Source organism: Triturus cristatus, chromosome 1_2 (genome assembly GCF_964204655.1).
Source record: "Triturus cristatus chromosome 1_2, aTriCri1.1, whole genome shotgun sequence".
Taxonomy (NCBI): domain Eukaryota; kingdom Metazoa; phylum Chordata; class Amphibia; order Caudata; family Salamandridae; genus Triturus; species Triturus cristatus.
In genome coordinates, this window is record NC_140580.1 from 209,289,860 (window position 1) to 209,313,677 (window position 23,818).

The 23,818-nt window shown below is 45.6% G+C and overlaps 1 protein-coding gene across 1 annotated transcript in view; it reads left to right on the top strand.

The window, feature by feature from the left end:
* The first annotated feature begins 14,313 nt into the window (after positions 1 to 14,313).
* The window catches only part of AIFM2 (AIF family member 2, ferroptosis suppressor), a 455,616-nt gene continuing 446,111 nt past the window's right edge, over positions 14,314 to 23,818 (top strand). Inside the window, exon 1 of the mRNA XM_085603473.1 lies at positions 14,314 to 14,539. The gene's annotated coding sequence lies outside the window, so the exon portion shown is untranslated. The remainder of the gene's footprint in view (positions 14,540 to 23,818) is intronic.

Genomic DNA, 23,818 nt, shown 5'->3' on the forward strand with positions numbered 1-23,818 from the left:
TGCTTGACTCTGCAGCCAGGGGACCAGGAGATGTCGAGGATGACCAGGAACCAGAGGTGAGCTGTCCCACGAAAGATGTTGAGTGCTGAGGGGTCGATGTGCGGCTGGAGCACCAACAAGCCTTGGCAAATGCAACCCACACGGTCAGAGTAAACCGGTTAAGGTGTGGACCAGCAAGGTCCAGGGGACTCTCCAAGTAATGGAATGTCAGGGCACATCTGGAGCAACCAGGTAAGCCCAAAACAAAGAAGGTGACCCTTGCCAGGACCCACAGGCTAACGGACCAGGGATCGCGAGGAGACCTCAAGCTAGTTTGCAAAGTACCAGCCCACAGGACACTCGGTGAGTGGAGGCCGGCTATCTTTGGTGCAAGTACTGCTTGGGGTAGGGACTACACGTAGTCTAATGCACAAGCTCGGGAATCATCAACAAGCATATGCAATTGCAAATGTCTGTGGTGCACAGGGGTTCGGGTTGTACGACCCCCACGAGGGATACTGGTCTAAGAATCGCTGAGAGGTCAGCTCTACCTCAGGGACCTTCAGGAACCTACCTCTGGTGTTGCTGAAATCTTCGGAGTTCTCAGGAGCTCGGGAGAAGCAAACCGGTCAGATGCATTTAGGTGCCTGCTTTTGCAGGGAAGTAACTCCTTTACTCCAAGGGAGATTCTTCACTCGTCCAGCGTCATGCAGGCAGTCGAAGTCCTTGGTTCCTTCTTAGCAGAATCTTGTCCAGGTAAAATCTAAAGTCCTGTAATCAGGTAACCCACTTTACACCCATGGGAAGGGGTTGGAAACATTCTGTGGACCCTCCCAGGGGAGGAGCAGGACAGAGGGGTGGCTACTCCCATGTCCTTTGTCCAGTTTCATGCCAGAGCAGGAGACAATGGCTCCCAGAACTGGTTTGAGCTGGACTATGCACAGGGACATCAAATGTGCCCCCAGTGCAGACGTTCGGGCACCCTCAGAGTGCACCCACCCAGCCCCAATACACTAAACCGTGTCTGGGAAGTGGTCACACAACTCCCTGTGAAAGGATGCCTATTGTCATGCCTTCCTCTGCTTGAGCGTGGCTCAGCAGTAGGAGAGCAAAATCGTGTATTTGGCTGGCAGAGTCCATTTTGTGCTACCCAGGTTGAGAAAGCTGGTACCGGGTAGACCGGTGACCCACATATGTCACTTGGGAAGGGTGGACTCATACCTCCCACACCAGTTACTGGTATGGAAGTATGATTCCAAGGTGTTTGACACCAAACACAACATGTTTCTAAGCAGCCGTTTTAAAGTTAGCATTTACTAAGAGGTTATAATGCACTTAAACATATATGTCTGGCTGCATCACAGACAACCCCGGAGAATGGTCTCCGGAGGCTGCAGAGGGGCTCTGCTCATGCAGGGGTCAACTCTCCCGTAAAACCCAGCACCCTGCCTTCAGGATTGATAAGGCCTGCCATAGGGGTGACTGATAGGTTTTTAAGTGTAGTGATTTAGATAGATATAGTGAACCTATATCTTAACTAAGTGGTGCAAGCACCAGCTTACACAGTCTGCTGTAGCAGGCTTGTTGTGTCAATTTGAATGGCATCTCGTGGGTGGCATAATACATGCTTCAGCCCATGGGAGGCCTCTGAGGTACCTATGCCCTGGGTACATAGTGTACTATATACTAGGGAGTGATAAGGGGTACCCCGGTATCCAATCTGGAGTGTACCTAAAGTACAAACATAGAAATGTAAGGGAGAAAGCAGATAGACTGGGGTCCTGAATAGCAGGGTCCCAGTCAGACCAGTCCAAAAACAGTTTGACATCAGCAAAAAGTGGGAGTAACCATAAGAAGCAGATTCTACTTTCCTACAGGTTTGACTTCTTTCATGTAGCAACATCAACTCCAGTCTCAGGATCTATAGTAACACCTCTGTTCCTTGTCCCTGAAATCCTCCACCATTTTGCATCCAAATCCCAGACAGATAGACTCCTTGCATTGGGATAGTGTTCCCTACATAAGGCTGTTCCTGACCCCTTTGAGAACTTTAATCTGAGCTCCAATAAACTTCTCCTTTAGCGTTGTGTGCCTCATCTCAATTTCATCAAAACAGTACTTTCCGTAACACAGAATTTCATCAACAGATTTATTATGGCAACAGATCAATTGTTGCTGTATCATAATACTAATTTCAGGTCTCAACCAAGTCACAAATCAGAACACAAATTGTCCAATATCCTTGGGTTCTAGGGTATCCATTCAGCTATACTGTTTGAAAGCCTACAACAACCTTTCATAGAATGCATGAATCGTCTCATTAGGTTCTTGGGTCAGCCTGTCAAACTTTCCCCAATCAATATTGTTGGACTTGGCCCTTTGTGCAGGGTTGTCCGCAAAATGTTTTGCTTCTTCCTCCTATTTTTTCCTGACCTGTTATTGTTGGCTATAGGATTCTGGGCACTTTACCACTGCTGATCGGTGCTAAAGTGCATATGATCTCTGCGTAAATTGTGTTTATGGAGTGGTGTTTCCATGATTGGCTATTTGGTTTACTGATACGTCCCTAGTACAGTACACTGTGTGTGCCCAGGGCCTGTAAATCACATACTACTAGTGGGCCTGCAGCACTGATTTTCCCTTCAACATGAGTAGCCTGTAAATATATCTCAGACCTTCCTCTGCAGTCTTTGCACGCAGTTTTAAACTGCCATGTCGACCTGGCAAGTGCACCCTCTTGCCAGGCCCTAACCTTCCCTTTTCTTACATGTAAGGAACCTCTATGGTAGGCCCAAGGTACCCCCATGGGCAGGGTGCAGTGTATGGAAAGCTAGGACATGTACTGGTGTGCGTGACATGTCCTGATAGTGAAGTACTGCCAATTTATTTTTTAACTATTGAAAGGCTATTTGCCCCATAGGATAGAATGGGAGATACTTTGTAATATCTTACAAGTATAACTTCCCATTGGGACAAGATGGAGAAATAAAGTTTAGGCTCTCTAAACTCTTTTAGTAAAGATGATTTTAAAATTATGTGTTTGAGAATGCCTCTTTTAGAAAGTACCGGCAAGAAGTAGGCAACCCAATAGACCCTTGGAGGCTTGGGTAATGAACAACGTTCAGGCAAATATCCCCTCAAGACATTCTTTTCAGGATCTGAGCTTTCTATGCTTTAAAAAAATACATTGTCTTAAGCCTTGAATAGTGGCTTATTCACAACCAATGTCAAAGTAAATTGATGAATTTTACAGCGAATCAAACGCAAGAAAGGAAATAATTCAACAAAGATAAACAATTTAGCATGGGTGTATACTTAATCAAATTTAAATTTAGGTAAAAAACTGTATTGTAAAAAGGATACAGATTACAAATCACATAAGAGCAAAAGTGACTAAGATGGACATTCTTTCACATAGATCTTTTAATATGACACGCTTTTGCCCAGGCCCATTTCACAAATTGATTCACAGGTAAACCATCTTTGACATTACAATGAATGATTCCTGACAGGTTGTTGACAAAGAAAATGGGTCAAAATGTCAATGTTTCGGTTTTTGGTGTGAAAACATCTATAAGGCCATCCTCAGGACATAAATTCTTGTGTGTACTGATGACCCCTCTATGAATGGAACAGTCCAAACAACTGTAGATCACTAAAAGATCATGAGATAAAAAATGTATACATCCGGAATGTGAGTAAAAGGAACAGAGATCAATGCGGGATAGAGAGACAGCCTCCAGATCTTTACAAAAGAAGGTGTTGGACTTGAAAAGAGAAAGCAATAAAACCTTCACCAACTAAGTCAAGGAGACAATTCATATGACCTCCTTACTGAATAATACGGGACTTAGTTGTATGTACCAGAACCATGCAAAACAGCACACTAGGTTCAATGGTGTTCCAAACATCTAAAGAAAAATATACCAACATATTGTTGATGATCCCAATGGCATTAACTCTGCTTGAGTAATTATATACATAATTGATTGAACAAAAAGGGTAAACAACATCAACTGTCATGTTTCTCTCCGAGCCATGGGAGAATGCTGAATCATGGTCTGAAGTAGCAATGGGCTGAGCCACAAGTGGCACCTCATATGGCCAATGGCAGACGAAGCGCTTGCCAAGTATTACGTTAATGCATGACATCATGTTGTTAAAAGGAGATCAATATCAACTACATGACCTTGTCCCTCTAGGACAAAAGTTCATAGATGAAGACATGCTGGGTAATTAGATATTCCGTTTATATGAAGACATCAATGTAAAACCCTTTACATTGCATTCACGGCAAAAGGTGAAAACTTTCGCCGTGTCTGATGGCGTAACCAGATGGCAGATAAAGACAACTTAACATTATCGCTCTGGGACAATGGTCCAGAAGTGAAGACTGGTGGGGATAAGTCTAATATCTATACAGGGTCGCCCGACTTTGGGCTAATGGTGTGTGATTACCAAGAAGAAAGTGGCAATCACCATATGGGAGCAATCACTCATAAAGTAGTGCCAATTCTCTTCAGTTCGAGTAATGGATTGCTGTGAGTTCGACAACTCTCGCACTACAGAAAAGAATACACAAACAGACGATAAACTAAAAAGCCACGTCTAATCTAGTGCTCTCAAGAATTAGACATCCAATATATATCAAAAGGCACTTAGTCGTGAGTTGCCAGCATCTTCGTTCTCATCCTGAAGGAAGTGGCCCAATTTGGGTCCCCCGGGTCACTCACAACCACCTCTCAGCCTTCCATACCAAATGAAGAATCGGTTAGACAATAGAGAATACAAACCAGTATCTGTTTATTCAGGTACGCTCAGAGTGGAACCCAGTCAGCCCAGTCGATAGGAGTGCTGCAGAGGGATTGACATCAGCAAGCATAGAGATACATTATGTACATTTCAGAACCATTGAAGGCACGCACATAATGGAATTTTCCAAGTAGATGCAGCTAAACAATGAAGTACAGAGAATAAGTTTCGATTCTGACACTAACTACTACTCAAGGTTGCTCTGCCCGTGCCCGCCACTAGACAAGTGGGAGAAAGCCTCTATCTAGTGGGAAAGGTATGCACTAATAAGAATAGTGTGTTTATTAGTGAAGCGAATCTCAGCCTCTGGGGAAATGAAATCCAACAGAGGCCTCTTCTCAGAAATAGCAAAGGATTAGTTTCGATTATACCTCAAAATGGTGCCAACATAGAAAATGGCGACGCAAATGCTAACTTACATAAACAATGCGCAAATAGGAATTTTTCTATTCTAACAGACCCTCCTTTTAGTATGAGCTAAACATTTTCTAGCAATAGCAAAGAATATACAAATCAATAAAATAGAAAATCATAAGTAAACTTCTTAGGAACACTCCATATTGTCAGCATCAAGAAGTGAGACTGTAAGGAGGGAAGAAGTCTCGAAAATGCCCTCATCTATCTACATTATGCCATCTATCTCTTTCTGTATCATCATTGCAGCATTAGTATCATGAATCAACATTTTCTTCTTAGGAGTGAGAAGAGTGGTGCAATAAGAACAACAGAAGGGAAGGCATTGAATAAGGGCACAACAAGACACCAATATCACTATTAAGTAAATCACTTTTTCAAGAAACCAGCCCCAGCTGCCAAAAAGAGACCAACTCCAGTTCCCACTTTCCATTCCTTTGACATTGTCAAGAATGTCTCAAATGTATTGGGTAATATTCTTTTCCTTATTTGTTATCCCGTTAACACACTGATCTCTTAGTACTGTACATACACCACCACTCTAGGCTAAAATGAAATCAACAGTATATCTGGTTTGTTCCGAATATTGTCACATACTCTCCAACTGAGTAGTGATGTCGCGTAAAGCAGCCACAGTAGTATTAGATACAATTTCGAGCTTGCACCCAAAATATTCTCTGGATTTCACACCTCGGGCCATAGAGGTACCACCCAAAGTCAAAATAGAGGAAAGGATGTATCCAAAGGTGATGCCATTACTATAATTGTTGTCCTCTATATTAATTACTCCCTCACAGAATTCTTTGGTCAGAGTTCTTTTAATCCATCTCACTTTAGGCTTTGCACGTTTACATGGGACACACAAAGGCAGTACCATCCCAAGTGCCACATCGTTCGTGCCATTATGGACATTAGAATAGGTCCCATTAAATAAAGAGAAAAAGCCTTGATGTGCATAAACCAGTCTATCATAATCCACTGCAGAATATCGGTAATTCCATCCAAAGGTACTGGGGTCTTCTTAATTCACTAAAGGGAACGTGGTCTGATGCAACACAATTACTGAACAATTTATGTACAAAGAAGTGTCAGTACTGTTGATAATAGGACAACAAGCAGGATAATAACCAGCTTCTCAGGGAACTGTCAATTCCTTGTAATGCCAACCCACCAAAGTTATATTTTCTTTCTCCATATAAAAATTATCATAGTACGTATTATCATCGCAACCAGGATAACCCTCCCCCAATGGTTTTCCATAATAAAGGCATGGCCCTGAGCAACCAAACTCAAACACTCCTTTTACTTCTACAAAATCAGGTGGCTGAGTATACATATAATTCACAAGTGATAAAGGGTACACAGTCCATAGACTAGTGACAGATAATGTGTGGTAACAAGCGGTTCCTTCTCCAAAGAAGCTCTTATGTGTCTCTAAGAATACATTGCTTGGGGCTGCTCTTCTGTTTCTTGTGGGGGAGGTAACCTAAAAGACTCAAAATGAAGGTACTTTTGACAAACTTTGAAAGCAGATTTTGACTGAAAATCGAACATAAAAGAAGGTGGGTTGTGTCTGAAGTGTTTTTTTCTTGTAAATAGAGATCATGTCCTTTGTGAACTCTTATACCCTTTCTGGTGAAAAAATAGCCATCACAACATTTGCTCAGATTTACTGTAGGCTATATCAGAGAACTTCTTCTTGCCTATCTTCGGAAACAGAGCCTTCTGAGCGGCTATATCAGCAGAACAAAGCACACAGTGCTGTTGGTAGTGCAAAAAGATTTTGCATTTTGGGCCTTATTTATGAGGGCCATACGCCACTGGTGCGTCACTTTTTGTGACACACCAGCGGCATAAAATATGTGCCACACTGCGACATATTTACAAAGTGAGGCATCTGAACAGATGTGTCACTTTGTAAACCCCTGCATTACATTATACCTGCGTCAGGTATGATGTATGCAGGGTGGACGTCCCCCCGCAAAAAAAGAGTCGTAGAAGTGGCGCAGTGAAATCTATCAGATTTCACTACTCCACTTCTAGGATGCCACTGTGTCAAATTCTTTTGCCTGCCTCTCAGCAGGCGTAAGACAGATGCAGGCAGTTTCACATAGGGCTTGCCCCATTTGTAAAGACACATTGCTGGAGTTGCGTCTGTTTTAGACACACTCTAGCAATGTGTCAATTTTGCACATACAGATACATCAGGAATACTGAAGTTTCTGTAGATCTTTGCGACATTGAGCACAGTACAGTAAATACGGAGCATCCATGGTGTTGCAAGGGTGGCGCAATGAATAGTGTTGCATTTAACAAAAAACACAAGAGCAACGCTTATGTCCATGCGAACAGGAGTTATCCTTCAAATAGGCGTTCACATGGAACTCATTCAAGAGAAAATTATGAATGTCACAGATTTTTCTGTGTGGACTAAATCCAAGTAAACCAATATTAATGTAGGTGTTTGAAAAAGCAATAATAGCACAGCCAGTATTTTAGTACGCAACAATGGTTCAGCCGAACCGAGTTTTTATTCAACTACAATCATTTAGGCAAAAATTATTAAGAGTGTATTTTTAAAGAAAGAGGATAGGATAAGAGGACCCCAGGTGTGTAATCAAACCAGACCCAAAGGAAAATAGAAAAAGGTGAAGTAAAACGTCAGTATAAGAGGTATATTGGTTTATACGTATAAGAGGCAACAGTTTCTATTCAAAACAATCATGGATACATAGAATCATTCATTGTATCAGCAATACGGAAACTTTGTCGGTCTCTTTAATAGTGTCGATGGAGTTTCGACCATTTAGGGATAAAAGATCTCATCAGGACTAAAATTGCCTGGGTTGGCTAGATTTGGAAAGTGCGACAGTTATTCATAAAATAGAAACCTCTGGAATCAATCATGGTAGGTAGACAAGAGTCACTATCTCTTGAGGGTGGCAATACCTTGTGGTCCACTGAGTGTGGCTCTCTAGTGGACAATCGCGCATCCTAATCCTTACAGGAGCTTACAAGCCACCAGGAGCTCTCCTTGCTTCTTCAGAGACTATTGTATTGAACATAGCCCTCGACTAAGAATATGCCTTTCTTCGTTTAACTAGAGAGGACGAGGAGAAGGGTTCCTCCTGAGGGTGCTTGAGCAACTTGGGGCATGAAGTTTGCTGACTAGCATTTCAGCTTGGTGGGAGGGTTTGCTGAAGTTGATACGCGTCACCCTGTCTGCTGGGCTTGTAGGGAGACGCGGCCATGGCAAGAACGGAAGGGGAGCTGTGCGTAATGCTTCTTCAGCGCATAACGGTCACAGCATCAGGATTCCTTCCAGGTTCAATAGAGCATGAGCGGGCAGGAAGGCCTATGCGCATGTGCCAACAGATATCTTTTCTCCCAGCATTTTGTCTGTGAGAGGGAGTTTAAGAATGCCGGCAATCAGGTAAGTTCGTATTTGCATAGCTGTTTGGTTTCTCAATATCTGCGGGCAGTTTGGGATTGTTGGCTTGCCCGAGTGCTTTCATTATGGGTGAGCATTCAAGGAATAGGTGTAATGTGGAGTCCTCTTACTCCTCAGATTCTTCATCCCTTCCACTGTTTCAAAAAGATGCAGAGAGAGTGATGAGGTGGGATTCAAGCGACCTTATCAGGGAAACTTGTTTGGAGCTTGTGTCTAAGATAAGGATGCTCCTAGCGCAGAGAAGCATAAACGAAAATATTTATTGAAGGACGGGTTGCCTGATTTCATTATGCATGTAAAAAGGAATATGGGATTTCCAGATGCTGGAAACTTGGTCCAGTTCCCTACTTAGGCAGTTTCAGAATGCGGTGCCTATAGACGTCCCTGTGCGTCCTTACATTACGGAGGTCCTGAAAAGGGAGTAGAAGGACCCGGGTAAGATCTTGTACGGTTTATGGCTAAACTATATCCCTTTCAGGATATGCAGCTCAATATTCCAGACTCTGTCCCTATTTACTCGTTTGTGCTAGTTGAGGATGCAGTTATTAAAGACTCTGATGACAAGAAAATTGATGCCGCCCTGAGAAGGTCTTTTCAGGCTCTCATTTGGCCCTTACAGCAGGCATCTCTGGAACTTATGTGGCCCAGTCTTTAATTTCTGACATTAAGGCTCTATTTCAGTCCCTGGATGATTATCAGATTCTTCTGGCCATGTGGAACACATTGAGCGGCAAGTGGGGTACATGCCTGATATATCATTTGATGAGGCACAAGCCAGGGCTTTCTCTGGAGGTGCATGTATTGCTGCCAGGCGGAACTTAGTATTAAAAGACTGGCCAATAGACTCGGCTAGTAAGGCTTTGGTCCTCAGGTTATCTTTCCAGGGAAATCAATTGTTTGGGCTGGAACTGAAGGGAAAGCTCCACAAATTAGGAAGAAGAAACTCTTCTTGTTGAAACAGCCTTCTTCAGGCAAGCAGCCTCTAAAGCCCAAGTCTCCTTTTCAACAACCCTCTCGTAGACAAATGCCACGCTTTCCAGGGAAATTCCAGGCCAGGAGAAGGTATGATGTGAAGGGGGGAGGGGGGTGCACCTAGAATGGGTATTCATCATTTCCATAATGGAGACCTTTGCATGTCTCTGTCTTTAGTTACTTGCATTCTTATGCAAATTATGTGATTGAGGCATTGATATTGAAAAGTGCTTCCAGTTCTTTGTCACCTGGGGTTGTTATAGGGAAACACTTCAAGGGGCTCTACCCTGCAAATAAGAGAATTCAAGGCAAATGTGAGTTCCGTTACCTGTGGCCTACAATCATAAGGCGACGATGGGGTGTTATTAGCCCACCACCTGTAAGCGTGCGCTCTGGAGGTTAAAACCCTGGATAATAGATGTTAGTCTAATATTTTGCCAAGGCCCAGGGAGGTTTGCTTTATACGTCTTTTTATGTTTTCTCAAGCTGGTTGAAAAGAAGCAGGAAGGTAAGTACTTCAATTCTTTATTTTATAATTCTCCAACAAGACAGGAGCAACGACCGCAGGTCTCATCAGCTCCTCAGCTGTCACTGTTTCACCGCCGTACCTTCCGTTCTGGAATCCCACAGTGGTGGAAATTCCTTACAGTAACGAAAGGCACGGTACATAAGAAATACACATAAGTAACATCAAAATACATATGCAACCCAACACTGGTCAGTCTGTTGAATTTTGTGAAGCCTCTCATTATACTAGTTTGGGGCTCTTCATCAACTGCATCCCTCTGCACAAGTTAACTCTTTGTTTCACCCGCGGCCACACTCATTTTCCATTTTTTCCAACACTTAGACATATCTTAGGGATTGGCTTCTCAGTTGCTCTCTTCTGTTTGGCTCGGTGACACTTCGTTCTTTCATTTTAATCCTTCCTAGAATGGGTATGTTTTTCATGTTTATTTAAAGTTTTTTCCTACATATGCTGTGAATGTCATTTGCAACTAGCTTCAGACAGTGATCCGATGTGACACGCAGCTGTCAGCGTCTTACCAAAACAACTCATGCGTTCTGGGCATTGGCAGCTGGTGACTGGTAAGTTTTTGTGTCCTCTGTGTAGGACTGTATCAGAGGTGCTGAGTTTTTTCCTCAAGATGCCCTTTAATGGGCTGACTCCTATGGCGAGTCTGGACTTTGTCGGTTAGAATCTGTTGTATCTAGGCAAAGATCAATTGCGTAGTGATCATGGGCACCAAGATGGCATCACATACGTGTAATGGAAGCACACTTGCCATATGTTCTTATTTGTCTCCTCTTGTGCTCTAGGGCCTTCTACTTCCAAATCAGAATGTACAGCCTCCGGATACAAACACTTATGAGCAGCTCTTTGAGTAGCTCTTGGAATGAAAGTGCCAAGTCTCAATTCTGGTGTACAACCACTTTAAACCAAAACCACTTTGCAAGCTGATAATATGATTCTTATGATTCAGAATTCTACCAAATAGTCTTGGATAACTTTACAGCTGATCGTCTCCCAGAGGTACATCCGTGGAAGACATTTGAGGATTGACAGGGGTAGTAAATTCTATTCTTCAATAACTGATTACTTCCCCTGTAAGTTTACTTCCAGCCTCTGCTACACAGTATACTACAAACACTTGTTTCTGTAAGTCTTGACCTCACATTCCTAGCGGATGATATTGTGAAATTCAATGCGTCATTTGCAGAGTTTATAGTCCAGCTGAAAAAGCATGTTGCAGTGCCACAAGCACATAATTTATAGCATAGCACATGCTTGGCTACTGCACTATGCATTTTTCTAAACTAGGCTGTCTCTGCACATGCATCATCTTGTTAAACAAGCATTGGCAAAGCCAATAGGTCTTTCCTATACAGAAGCTATTGGCTTTGGCAATATGTTTGCCATGCTGTACACCAGTGTGGCTGCAGTTCAGCATGGCTCAAAGTTAGTGCAGTGGCGGCAGGTCTTTGAAGGTGGTGGAGAGGCGGTTTGCGGGGGGAGGAGAGAATGAAAATGAAAAAAATACATACTTACCTGTCTGCTGCCCGCCGCCGCCTCTCTCGATCCTCTTAACTCCTTCTAGGGCATGAAGCAGGATACACCCGGCTCCCAGCTTTCCGATAGCCAATTACAACACTGCAATGCAACAACACTGCAATACAGCGTTGTAATTGGCCTGAGAGTCGTGGATCGGCGCTCAGCTAGCAAACAGGAGGCTGGGCATGTTCTCCTGCATGGAGAACATGCAAAGTGCGCATGAATGTTTGACTGGCCCAAAAGGGGCCGGCCAAACATTCATGCGCATTTTAGGGAGTGCAAATCACTCCTCACCTCCCTGCTCTGTCAGCAGAGCAGCCCCGCCTTGCCCCGTCCCTCCTGCAAAGCTGCCGCAACAAGGAAAAACTTAAATGATAATAACTTAGAGCTATTATCATTTTATTTTTCCTTTTGTGACACTGCTTAAAAGCAGTGGGGCGAGGCTCCTCCAGCTTAGCGGAGATGCCGCCACTGAGTTAGTGGCGTGGAGTGTCCTAGAGTGGAGTGGGGCAGTAGAATGTTGCTGACTGGATTTGTTGGAGTAGAGTGTCTTAGAGTGGATTTGTTGGAGTAGAGTGTCTTAGAGTGGATTTGTTGGAGTAGAGTGTCATAGAGTTGAGTAGAGGGGAGTAGAGTTCAGTGGTTCAGCGGAAGAGAGTGTCGTAGAGAGCAGTGTCGTAGAGTGCAGTGTCATAGAGTGCAGTGTCATAGAGTGCATTGGAGTAGAGTGGAGTGCCGTAGAGTGGAGTGGGGTGGAGTGGGTCAGAGTGAATTGAAAGATAGTGGGGTGGGTTGGATTGGAGTAGATTGGAGTGGGGCAGATTGGAGTGCGGTGGACTGGAATGGAGTGGGGTGGGATGGGTTGGATTCGAGTGGGGTGGGCTGGATGGTTTGGATTGATTGGGGTTGACTGAACTAGGGTGGGATGGGGTGGGGTGGGTTGGATTGGAGTAGAGTGGGTGAACTGGAGTAGAGTGGGGTGGAATGGACTGCAGTGGAGTGGGTGGATTGGAGTGGGGTGGATTGAATGGGGTGGATTAGATTGAAGTTGGGTGGATTGAAATGGGGTGGGTAGGATTGGGGTGGGTTGGATTGGGATGGGTGGGTCAGGTGGACTGGAGTGGGGTAGATTGGATTGGGGTGTGGTGGGTTGGATTGGATTGGGGTGGATTGGAGTCAGGTGAAATGGATTGGGGTGGGGTGGAAAGGATTGGCGTGGATTGGATTGGGGTGGGGTGAATTGGATTCGGGTGGGGTGAATTGGATTGGAGTGGGACAGAGTGGAGTGGAGTGGAGTGGAGTTGAATGAAGTGGGGTAGATTGGATCGGTATGGATTGGATTGGTGTGGGTGAATTGGATTAGAGTGTTGTGGATTAAATTGGGGGTGAGGTGGATTGGAGTGGGGTGTGGTAGACTGGAATGGGGCGAATTGGAGTGGGGTGAATTGCTTTGGATTGTAATGGGCAGCTTGGAGTGGACAGATTGTGTTGGATTAGAGTGGGACAGATTGTGTTGGATTGGCGTGCGGCAGATTGTTTTGGATTGTAGTGGGGCAGATTGCTTTGGATTGAAGTGGGACAGATTGTTTTGGACAGGGGCAGATTATTTTGGATTTGGATTTGGAGTGGGGCAGATTGGTGTTGGGCAGATTGGTGTGGGGCAGATTGGAGTCTGGTGGTTTTGAGTGGGATGATTGTTTTGTTTTGGAGTGAGGCAGATTGGAGTAAAGCAGATTAGAGGGGGCAGATCATTTTGGATTTGAGTGGGGCATATTGGAGTGCAAAAGATTGGAGTGGGGCAGATTGTTTTGGATTGGTGGGGGATTTGGGTGGGGTGAATTGCAATAGGGCAGATTGGAGTGGGGCAAATCGGGGTGGGGTAGGTTGGGAGGATTGGAGTGTGGTGGATCTGAAAGGATTGGACTGGAGTGAGTGGTGTGGATTGGATTAGTCTGGGGTGGACTGAAAATGGGGTATTATGGTGTGGGGTGGGGTGGGGTGGATTGGCGTGGATTAAAGTAGGGAGGATTGGAGTTGGGTGGACTGGGGTGGACTGCACGATTATGAGTAAAAGCATAATTTCAGAAATTACACATAAGAAAGAAACAAAGTCACTTAGCAATAAAATAATCATAATCTTTTGAAAACAGAGTTCCCGAGCAAAAACAAAAGAAAATATGAGTACAAAGTAAGAAATGAAGACTTGGCAAAATAAAAAAAAGTTAATTATAGAAAGTAAATGTTTGCAATTTTGTTTGTCCTGCTGGGCACTTAATAGCATCATTGGCACATAAATCAACCCTAAACTCAAGTGTTCTGATGGGATACAAAAGTTGTATATGGGATTTGCATCTGAACTCTACATTTGGTTTGAAGGGGGCACCTTATGCAGTTCTTTTAAAGAATGTTTATTTTTTTTAGTCTAAAATGTGTTGATTAGTTTTTGAGTGTACAAAAACGCCAAAGGTTCATCAACACAAATCGATGGTCTCCTTCCCGTTTAGACATTTTACACTGGCAAGTACCTGCAGATCTCCACATGGTGGCAGCACGGAAATACAGCATTGCTTCCCTGATGTCCTCTTGCCTCGATCCCAGGGCTCGTATCCTGCAGCGAAGTGTCGTAATTTTTACTCAACAACGATAGCTTTTTGTTACTGCTGAGTCACGGTTGCCCTGCAACATGAATCTGTTAAAGCTCTGCCAGTGAGTTCATGGCTTTCATTTCGTTATGCGCCTCTGCAAGTTCCCAGCTAGATCCGAATTGATATCACAGGAAAGAACATCCTCGGCTCACTGTCAGATCTCCTAATTTGCTCAAGATCCGCCGTACTCGTTTACAAATCCAGATTTTCCAGGTAGGTAAATGTCGCCGTTGTTCACTGTCATTAACACGGGTGGGACGGACGGAAACGCGTATTTTTGCGCTCTAGTGGCCCCGCGACAGACTTGGTTAGGTTGGTTCTGGGATATAGTGAAAAGAACTGTTAACTGTGCTTGCGGTCTTGTTCTTTTGCAGACTTTAGCTTTAATGCATAGTTTATGTGCAAATGAGTTCTCCGCAGCTGCGCACAATGTAGATTAGCGTTCCCCTACAATATCCTTTTGATAATCGAAACATTTCCTACAGGGGCATACTTACAAGTCCTCACCGATACCCAGTGCTTATAATGGAAAAATAAAAGTGCTTGTTTCTGAGAAGTGCCGGTACTCTCCAATTAAAGGTATTGAATTTCTCTTGAGAAGAGCCGGTACTCTCCTCCTCAAAATAAGAGAAGTGTCGGTACTCTGTACCGGACAGCACCGGCCCATTTAAAGCACTGCCTATACCGGAGCATCACTTTTTTTGATGCTCCGATGCCGCAGCACCATTTTCCATATTTACAAGCCACTTTGTTAATATGCCCCTTTCCGCCGTAGTCCAAAGGGGCGTGCATTGTGTTTTGCTGCGGGCATTCCACCGCAATACTCATTGCTTTTTGAGGCTGCCCCAGATTTATAAAGCTGAGGCAACTTAAAAAACTAACCCAATCGAATGCCAGGTGTGAGAATGGAGATACGAGCAGAAATTATTAATTTCTCTTCTTTTTTAGCTCTTTCCATGTGTGCATAGAATGCAGGACACATAGAAGGTGTGAATCGCTATTATTTATTGTTTAGGCTTAGGAAGGTGTCCCGTCCTGCAAATAAACAATTGTCTGCAGCGCAGGCACCCTTGGAACATGCCAGCAAGGTGCGTGTGTTGGCAGGGTGTGTCGTATTCTTGTGAATACGGCACATCCCGGCGTTTTGGGTTTAACGGGCCCAGTGCCTCAGCACCTGCTACACCAATGGTAGCAGGCGCGCAACACCCATTGGGCTCACCGGGCTTCAGCCCCCCCGTCATGTGTTTCAACCCGGATGAGACAGCCTCGCGGGCTGGCGTCCGTCAAATTGCAGCCGGACCCGAGTACTTAACAGGTCTTTAATAGACCATTTACTCGTTAATGAGGCTTTTGTTGTATTTTCACCCCTTTTTACAGCCGCTCTGCCTATGGCTGAAAGACTTAGCCCCCCCCCCCCAAAAATTTTCAGCCCCCCCCGAAATTTGGCTCTAGTTGCCCGCCTGAATGGTAGCTACATCCCTGTGTGGTTCTCGTTGTGGTTAAGAATAGTTTTAGGGTGCTCCATTGTTTCAGAGGAATGTGGATGTTTATGCATTAGCAATAGAATACTAACACCTACTTGGCTGATTATCCTGTGCTTCCAAGAAAAAAGCCAGACGTTTCAAACTGAAGCTTGATTGTTGTTGGTTTTTATTTTTATTTTACACTTGACAGATGTGCCTTTGTAGAAAAATGCAACATACTAAAACTTTCGAGGAAATTCATGCAAAAAGGGTAGGGGCCACTAGGAAATTCTTAGCAGTTTGGAAGGTCATGGACTAAATGGGAAGTAAAAGGCTCAGTGTTTTAGATCAAAGTGGGATGAGCTAAGTGTGTTAGTGAAATATTTGTGTTTGATTATGTAAATGTTACAATGCACTCCACTTTATTCTATGCATCTAGAATGCGATGTATTAGTCCCCCCCCCTTTGGGAAAAGTTGAATATAATAACTTGATTTTGGTAAAAATGGTTCTGCAAGACAGTTGATTATTCATTATTTGCACATTGCACCTTCTTTGATAGGTGCATGAGACATATCTGTAGGCAATGAGGAAGGAGGGAAATGGATTTAAGATGATGGAGGGAATTTTATTTCTACAATAACTGCTTGTATTGTTAAAGTCATTTATTGTAAGTTTTAATTCTGTTCAATGAAAAGAAAAGAAAAAATTTGCCTTTGTCTTATGTGACACTTTTTTGATACTCCTGGCTTCTTAGGCATTCTTTTGCTGCGTTCTGGGACTTTTAATTTTTTAACAGTGTAAATGGAGGCTACAAATCCTAACATACAGTGTGTTGCTGGCTAATTGGTCAGAACTGCCTAAAGGCAGGGTCTCTGGAATTATGCCTGTGTGGCATGTTTTGCATGATTATAGATTTGCTGCATTTGCCACATACTCCATTATCTGCTGCATAATCTGCAGATTTTAAACCCAAAGATGTATTTCTGTCTCAAACGGTTCTAAAGTTACTAAAAATGCTGGGATGTGTTATCGTTCAGTGTAAGGCCCTTTACATATCAGTGTAAGGCCCTTTACATAGGTGACTGGTCACCTGTCTTTTGTGTATTGCTATATTTGAGTGTTTCTCTGGTACTAATGAGGTGCAACCAAAACCTAGACTGTGTTAACAAGTGTAACAAGCATTGGCATAGCCAATAGGTCTCGCCTTTGGGACCTTATAAGTGTTTAGCCATGCAACAGTTGCATAACTAAATACTTATAAGGTCCCAAAAGCGAGACCTATTGGCTATGCAAAGCGGCCGTGCGGCCGCGAAAGTGAAAGTAATCGCGGTAAAGCGCGGTGCGCGCGCCCGCGCACATGCACTGTAGCTCTAGGCTGGCCTGGTAGCACTTTTTGGAGCCCTCTCAATAAGTCTCGCCAGACCAGCGCATGCGCTGGGTCAGGCGAGACCTAAAAATGACAAAATAATGAAGGAATACTGTAGGAGAGTAGGGTCTGCTATCCTATGGTCACCCCAAATTTTTGCTTTTTGCTTCACTGGTTTTTGACATATTGAGGCTGTGGGCCTGCTAATCAGACCCCCAGCCTGCTGTTCTCTCTACTAAATTCACACTATGCACTTTAGGTGCATAACCAATTGGAACTAGATCACCCTGTGAGCCCCTTGTACCAGTGTACACTAGGTACCCAGGGCATTGGTGTATCTAAGGCCTACCAGGGGCTGAAGCATGTATTATGCCACCCCTGGCCTAACAATTTGACACAACTGGCTGATCACTCAGCTGGGGTAAGTTGGTGTAATCACCTCTTACTTAGGTGTAGTATACCTATACCTAACCTTAAATGGGACACATATTAACCTATAAGTCACTCCTATGGCAGGCCTTAACAATCCTGAAGGCAGAGTGCTTGGTTTCATGTGAGATGGTGCTCTGGCATGAGCTGAGCCTGCCTGCAGCGATCGGAACCACTTCCTTTTACTGTTTCCAGATATCGCCATACCATATACTCTTAAGTGCATTATGAACCTCGCGGTTAAATGCTATCTTTGGTTTGGCTTTATCAAAACATGTCGAGTAAGGTGTCATACGAATTGGAATACTAACCCCTCGCCAATTCTGGCGACGGGGTTAGCATTCCACCCTTCTAGAGGGACACGACATGTACAGTACCTGAAACCCGGGTAAAATCAGACATAGCCTCAGCTCCACAAAATGGATGTTGCCACCACAGACACAAGTCTGCCCTCCTGCTGCTGGGAGTCCTTCCAGCTTGGGAGACGTGGACAAAGAGTTTCCTGCCAGGGGAGGTGTGAGCACCACCCCAGACAGGAGTTTGTGTATTGGTCAGGTAGGGCTTCAATAGAACCAGACATGCCTGAGGCTCACAAGGAGTCTCGGTGCATATGCCAGTTCAAACCGGTCCTGGGGCACACCAGCCCCGGACCTGGGGCGAGCTGGACAAAGGATTGGGGGTATAACCACGCCCCTTCCTGGTCCCACCCTTAGGGAGGGACCTAGCAGGTAGTCCGGCCCCTAGAATCCGCTTAAAGGTAGGAGCTGTGTCCTAAGACTTCAGACATCCTGGAATCAAGTTATCAACAAGAAGAAGACGGGAACTTCGACGCTCTGCTGCACAGAGGACTGAAGGAAATCTCCCCTATGGTCAGGGAGTGACCATCTTGCTAACGCAAGCACCAACCAGCTATTGAACGTCTGCTTTGCCGCCGCCTCCTGCCGGAGCCCGAGCCCAGAGCCCGACAAGAACTGGACCTCCAGACCTCTCACCGCCCGATCCACAGTCCCTGCAAAGAAGGAACCCGTGGAGGCACCGAGACACGTGGAGCCAGCCATCTTGGAAGACCGACGACAAGCTGCAAGCGCAACGACAGAGGCTCCCTCCAAGTTGTGCTTTGGGTCCTGAGAAGCCCAACACCCGAGCAGCATCTGCACCAAAGGTGAGCCCTCCAGCATCTCCACGATCTGCGTGGGGCCCCTCTGCACTTTGCATCTCGACGCGCCTGCCCGGTCCCTGGCCCGTTGGCTAGTGGCCATTTTGGCGACCTATTTGAAAATCAACGACGCTGGTCTGGTTGCTCCAGACTGGCCCTAGCTGCTCTCCAAAAGAGCAGCCCCTCTGACCTGACCTTGCTGGTCAGAACAATCAGCTTACATCTCTTTCCACGACTCCTGCCTTTGCCAAGGCTTGTTTGCTTCTTTCGAGTTGCCGACACCGCCGACAGCGAGAGCCTGCGTGGGACAGCTCGTGAACCGACTCCTGGACGTCGTCGACCTTCAGGGACCACGTGGCTCCGGAGACAAGCTACCCCTCATCACCTGTTTGCACCCGACATCGCCTGGTACCTACCTGGTGCCACGCCGGTCACTGGCTAGTGACTGTGAACACTGTCCCCTCTGCTTTCAGGTCTTCTACAACTCCGATCCACCCTTGGATCCAACGCATCTCTTCTGGACCGACCGCCTGCAGCATCTTTGTCATCAGGCTCCATTGAATCGATAGAAGAAACCCGACGCACTTCGAGACCTATGCACCCGCTTCCTGTGGGTGAGGTAACGCTGGCACTCCGGTGCCCAAGTGTAGAGAAACATCTCTAGTGTCTGTGTTTCAAATCTTGAGATCGTAGTCCATCCAGAAGATCCTTTCTGCAGTAACTTTGTAACTTTTACGCACCCATTGAAAACCTATGGGAGCACGCGTGTGACTTTACACACTGCACACACGACCCGTGGACCTCCTGGTCACTAACTGAAGTTAGCTCCTTGTAGGCCCAGCGATTCTAGAGGCCCTAGGCCTTTTCCCTTTCCTGTTCGTGGTACTTATACCACTATTTTAGTATATGGTTTGAGTGGCCACCAGGGCCCATCCATATAAAGTGCAACTTCTGTATATTATAACATTGTCTTGTTTAACAATTTGAGCTCCTGTGCTCATAAAGAGTCTAGGGGATACTTTGAGAAATAAATACATATATATTTTGAATATATATCTGTGTGGTGTCCTTTCATTGGTATAAAAGGGGGTTGCATTTGGTAAAACAGCCTGCTTAACACGCTTTAACGAGTTTAGCCTCAAAGACTGCTTAGCCTACGCTACCACTAGGGCAGCTAGTCCGAAAAGGTTGACTTACAACCACACCATAAGGGTTGCTTGGCATGGTACAATTCGGTCACTTTAACTAGTGAACATCATATACCAGGCCAACTTCTCACATTGGTGAGCAGCGGTTGGATTTGAGCTTGCTGTGTTTTACCATTGTAATCTCTTGGTTACCAATTGAAAGATCACATAGGTACCTGTAGGTACATATAAAACAAGATAGATATACTTAAGTTCTACTGAACTTAGTTGTTGTAGAGCAAAGGGAGTAGCACACCCTGACTACAACTACTAGATAGATTTAGTAGGTAAACCCAAGTGTAGGTAGATTGCAACACATCCACCCACCCTTAAGAGCAATGGAGGGAGCAGAGGGGTCCAAGGTACCCATCTCTGTCGAGAGTGACCCCCAGAGGGCACCAACTCTCTTTGCTACCCTAAATCAAAATTAGCTCAGGCAGTTGGCAAATATCAGGGGCCTTAAACAGCCCAAGAACCCTACTTCTGCTGAACTCAGAGAGCTTTTGCAAGCTGATGAAGATCAGAAAGCTCTCAAGAAAGCCTCCCAGTTAGGCCCCTTAGGGACTGGAACAGGAGGCCCCCCTTCTGAAGATGCTACTGAGGTACCCCTTTCCAATAGTCACCCCGTAGATGAGATTCATACTACAGAGGATGAAAGTGATAGGGATACAGATGGTAGTGAGGATGAAGGGAGAAATAGCCCAGTGCCAAGTGTTATACTTGGCCCAGCTAAACTAAGGCTATTGGGGACTGACAATGGGATCATCCCATTGGATCTCCCCAGTGGACTTAACCAGGGGCTTGGGAGGCAAAGGAATCACTCAGGTGACTCTAATGCTTCTCATGCCTCTAGAGGCTCTCAAGGTCACTCCAGGAGAAGGATGACCACCCCTCAGAGGAGGGAGCATGAGGCCAGAATGCAGGAGGCCCAGCTGAGGATCAGGAAGCAGGAGCTAGAGGTAGCCCTGATGGAAGAGAAACTGAGTAAGGCTAGGCAACCTAAAGAGAGTGGGTCTATACCCACTGGTGGCAGCATTGTCCCTAAGGACAAAGATAGGGTCTTTGACAATAGAAACCTGTCCAAGGTTGTGCCCCCCTACAAAAGTGGAGATGACATCCACAAATGGATGACTGCTCTTGAGAGAGCCTGCAAAGTGCAGCAGGTTCCTGAAGACCAGTGGGCAGCAATCTTATGGCTCTCCTTTGAAGGAAGAGGCAGAGATAGACTCCTCACTGTTAGGGAGGAGGATGTCAGAAACTACAGAGTCCTGAAGAGTGTCCTAGTTGATGGGTTAGGCTTAACCACTGAACAGTACAGGTTAATGTTCAGAGACACCCAGAAGACACAGACTCAGGACTGGTCTGAATACATTGAATGTGCCACTAAGGCTTTGGAGGGTTGGTTGCTGGGAAGTAAGGTATCTGATTATACAGGATTGTACAATTTGATGATGAGAGAACAGATTTTAAATAACTGTCAGAACCAGCAACTGCATCAACGCTTGGTTGACTCAGATCTGACCTCTCCCCAAGAATTGGGAAAGAAGGCAGACAAATGGGTCAGAACCAGGGTTAAGCAAAAGAACCAGAACCAGGGCCAAGGGGGTGATCAGAAGAAAACAGACCAAAAGGGTGGAGATCAGAAATCTAAAGACCAGAAGTCTTCAACAGGGCCCCAAACTAGTACTAACGAGGGTGGGTCCCAGCCTAAAGGGAAGAAGAAAGAAGGTCCAAAGAAACCCTGGTGCAAATATTGCAAGAATACAACTCACTGGACCAGTGGTTGTAGGAAGGGTGGAGCCCCCAACACTGTTGCCCCTAAGGCACCTGCTCCCAGTACTACTGTTAGCAGTGTTGGTCCCCAAACAAAGGGTGTAGTGGGAATCACTATGGGAACTGAAGGAGATTCTGACTTAGACAGAACCCTGACACAGGCAGTCTTGATCTGTGATGGGGACATGGATTTGTCCCTGACTGTGAGCCCCAGTAACCTGGGCAAGTACAGACAGACTCCTTTAATTAATGAAAAAGTGGCTCAAGCCTACAGGGACACATGTGCCAGTGTCACTATGGTGACACCAGGCTTTGTGGACCCTGGACAGTACATACCAGGTGAGAATTACCTGGTGACCAATGCCAGCAATGCCACTACTTCACATAGTGTGGCAGTTGTTAACTTCTCATGGGGAGGGGTAACTGGCCTCAAAAGGGTTGTGGTTAGTGCAGACCTCCCAGTAGAATGTTTGTTGGGCAATGACCTAGAGAGTTCTCCATGGTCAGAAGTGGAGTACAGGACACATGCAGAGATGTTAGGTATATCACCACATGTCCTTGCTGTGACCAGGTCACAGGCCAAAAAGTGCCTCACTGAACCACAGGTCTTGGATCCTGGAACAATGGACCAAGCACCTACCAAGAAGAAGAACAGGAGGGTTAAGGCTGTGCCTCCCCCCTGCCTCTAAGTGATGATCAGCCTTCCCAGGAAGATGATCTAGAGAACCCTGAAGGAACTGTCCCTGAAGAGCTTGAACCTGATCAGGTTGAGTTTCTGGGGACAGGGGGACCTTCCAGGGCTGACTTGGGGCAGACTCAGTTAACCTGTCCATCTCTTGAACCCCTCAGACAGCTGGCTGCTGCTGAGGCTGCTGGGAATGCTCAAGGTACCCATAAAGTGTATTGGGATGAAGGGCTCCTTTATTCAGAGGCTAGAGACCCCAAGCCTGGTGCAACCAGGAGGTTGGTTATCCCTCTGCAATTTAGGGGCTTCCTTCTTACCTTGGCCCATGATATTCCTCTAGCAGGACACTTAGGCCAGAACAAGACTTGGAACAGGCTTGTCCCTCACTTTCACTGGCCTCACATGAATGAAGATACCAAGGAGTTATGTCGCTCCTGTGTGACCTGCCAAGCCAGTGGCAAATCAGGTGGCACAACAAAGGCCCCCCTAATACCACTACCTGTGGTGGGGGTCCCCTTTGAAAGAGTGGGAATAGATATAGTGGGTCCCATGGATCCTCCCACTGCATCTGGGCACAGATTTATACTGGTGGTAGTGGATCATGCCACCAGGTATCCAGAGGCAATTCCCCTTAGGACCACTACAGCTCCTGTTGTGGCCAGGGCCCTGCTGGGAGTATTCTCCAGAGTGGGCTTTCCTAAGGAGGTGGTTTCTGACAGAGGTACCAACTTCATGTCAGGATACTTGACAGCTATGTGGAAGGAATGTGGTGTCAACTACAAGTTCACCACTCCTTATCACCCACAATGCAATGGGCTTGTTGAGAGATTCAACAAGACCCTAAAGGGTATGATCAAAGGATTACCTGAAAAGCTCAGGCGAAGATGAGACATCCTTCTACCCTGCCTTCTGTTTGCTTACAGAGAGGTCCCACAAAAAGGAGTTGGCTACAGCCCCTTTGAATTGTAGTTTGGGCACCCTGTAAGAGGCCCACTGTGTTTGGTGAAGGAAGGATGGGAGTTACCTCTCAAAAAGCCTAAACAAGACATAGTGGACTATGTACTTGGTCTCCGCTCCAGGATGGCTGAGTATATGGAGAAGGCATCCAAAAACCTTGAGGCAAGCCAGGCCTTACAGAAAGCTTGGCATGACCAAAAGGCTGTCTTGGTTGAGTTTCAGCCAGGACAGAAGGTATGGGTGTTGGAGCCAGTGGCCCCAGCAGCACTCCAAGACAAATGGTCTGGACCCCATACGATCCTGGAAAAGAAGGGAGAGGTTACCTACTTGGTGGACCTAGGAACTCCCAGGAGTCCCCACAGGGTACTCCATGTTAACAGGTTAAAAGCATATGTTGACAGGGCAGACATGGGCTTGCTCATGGCTACAGATGAGGGACAGGAGGAAGAGAGTGACCCTCTCCCAGACCTGTTG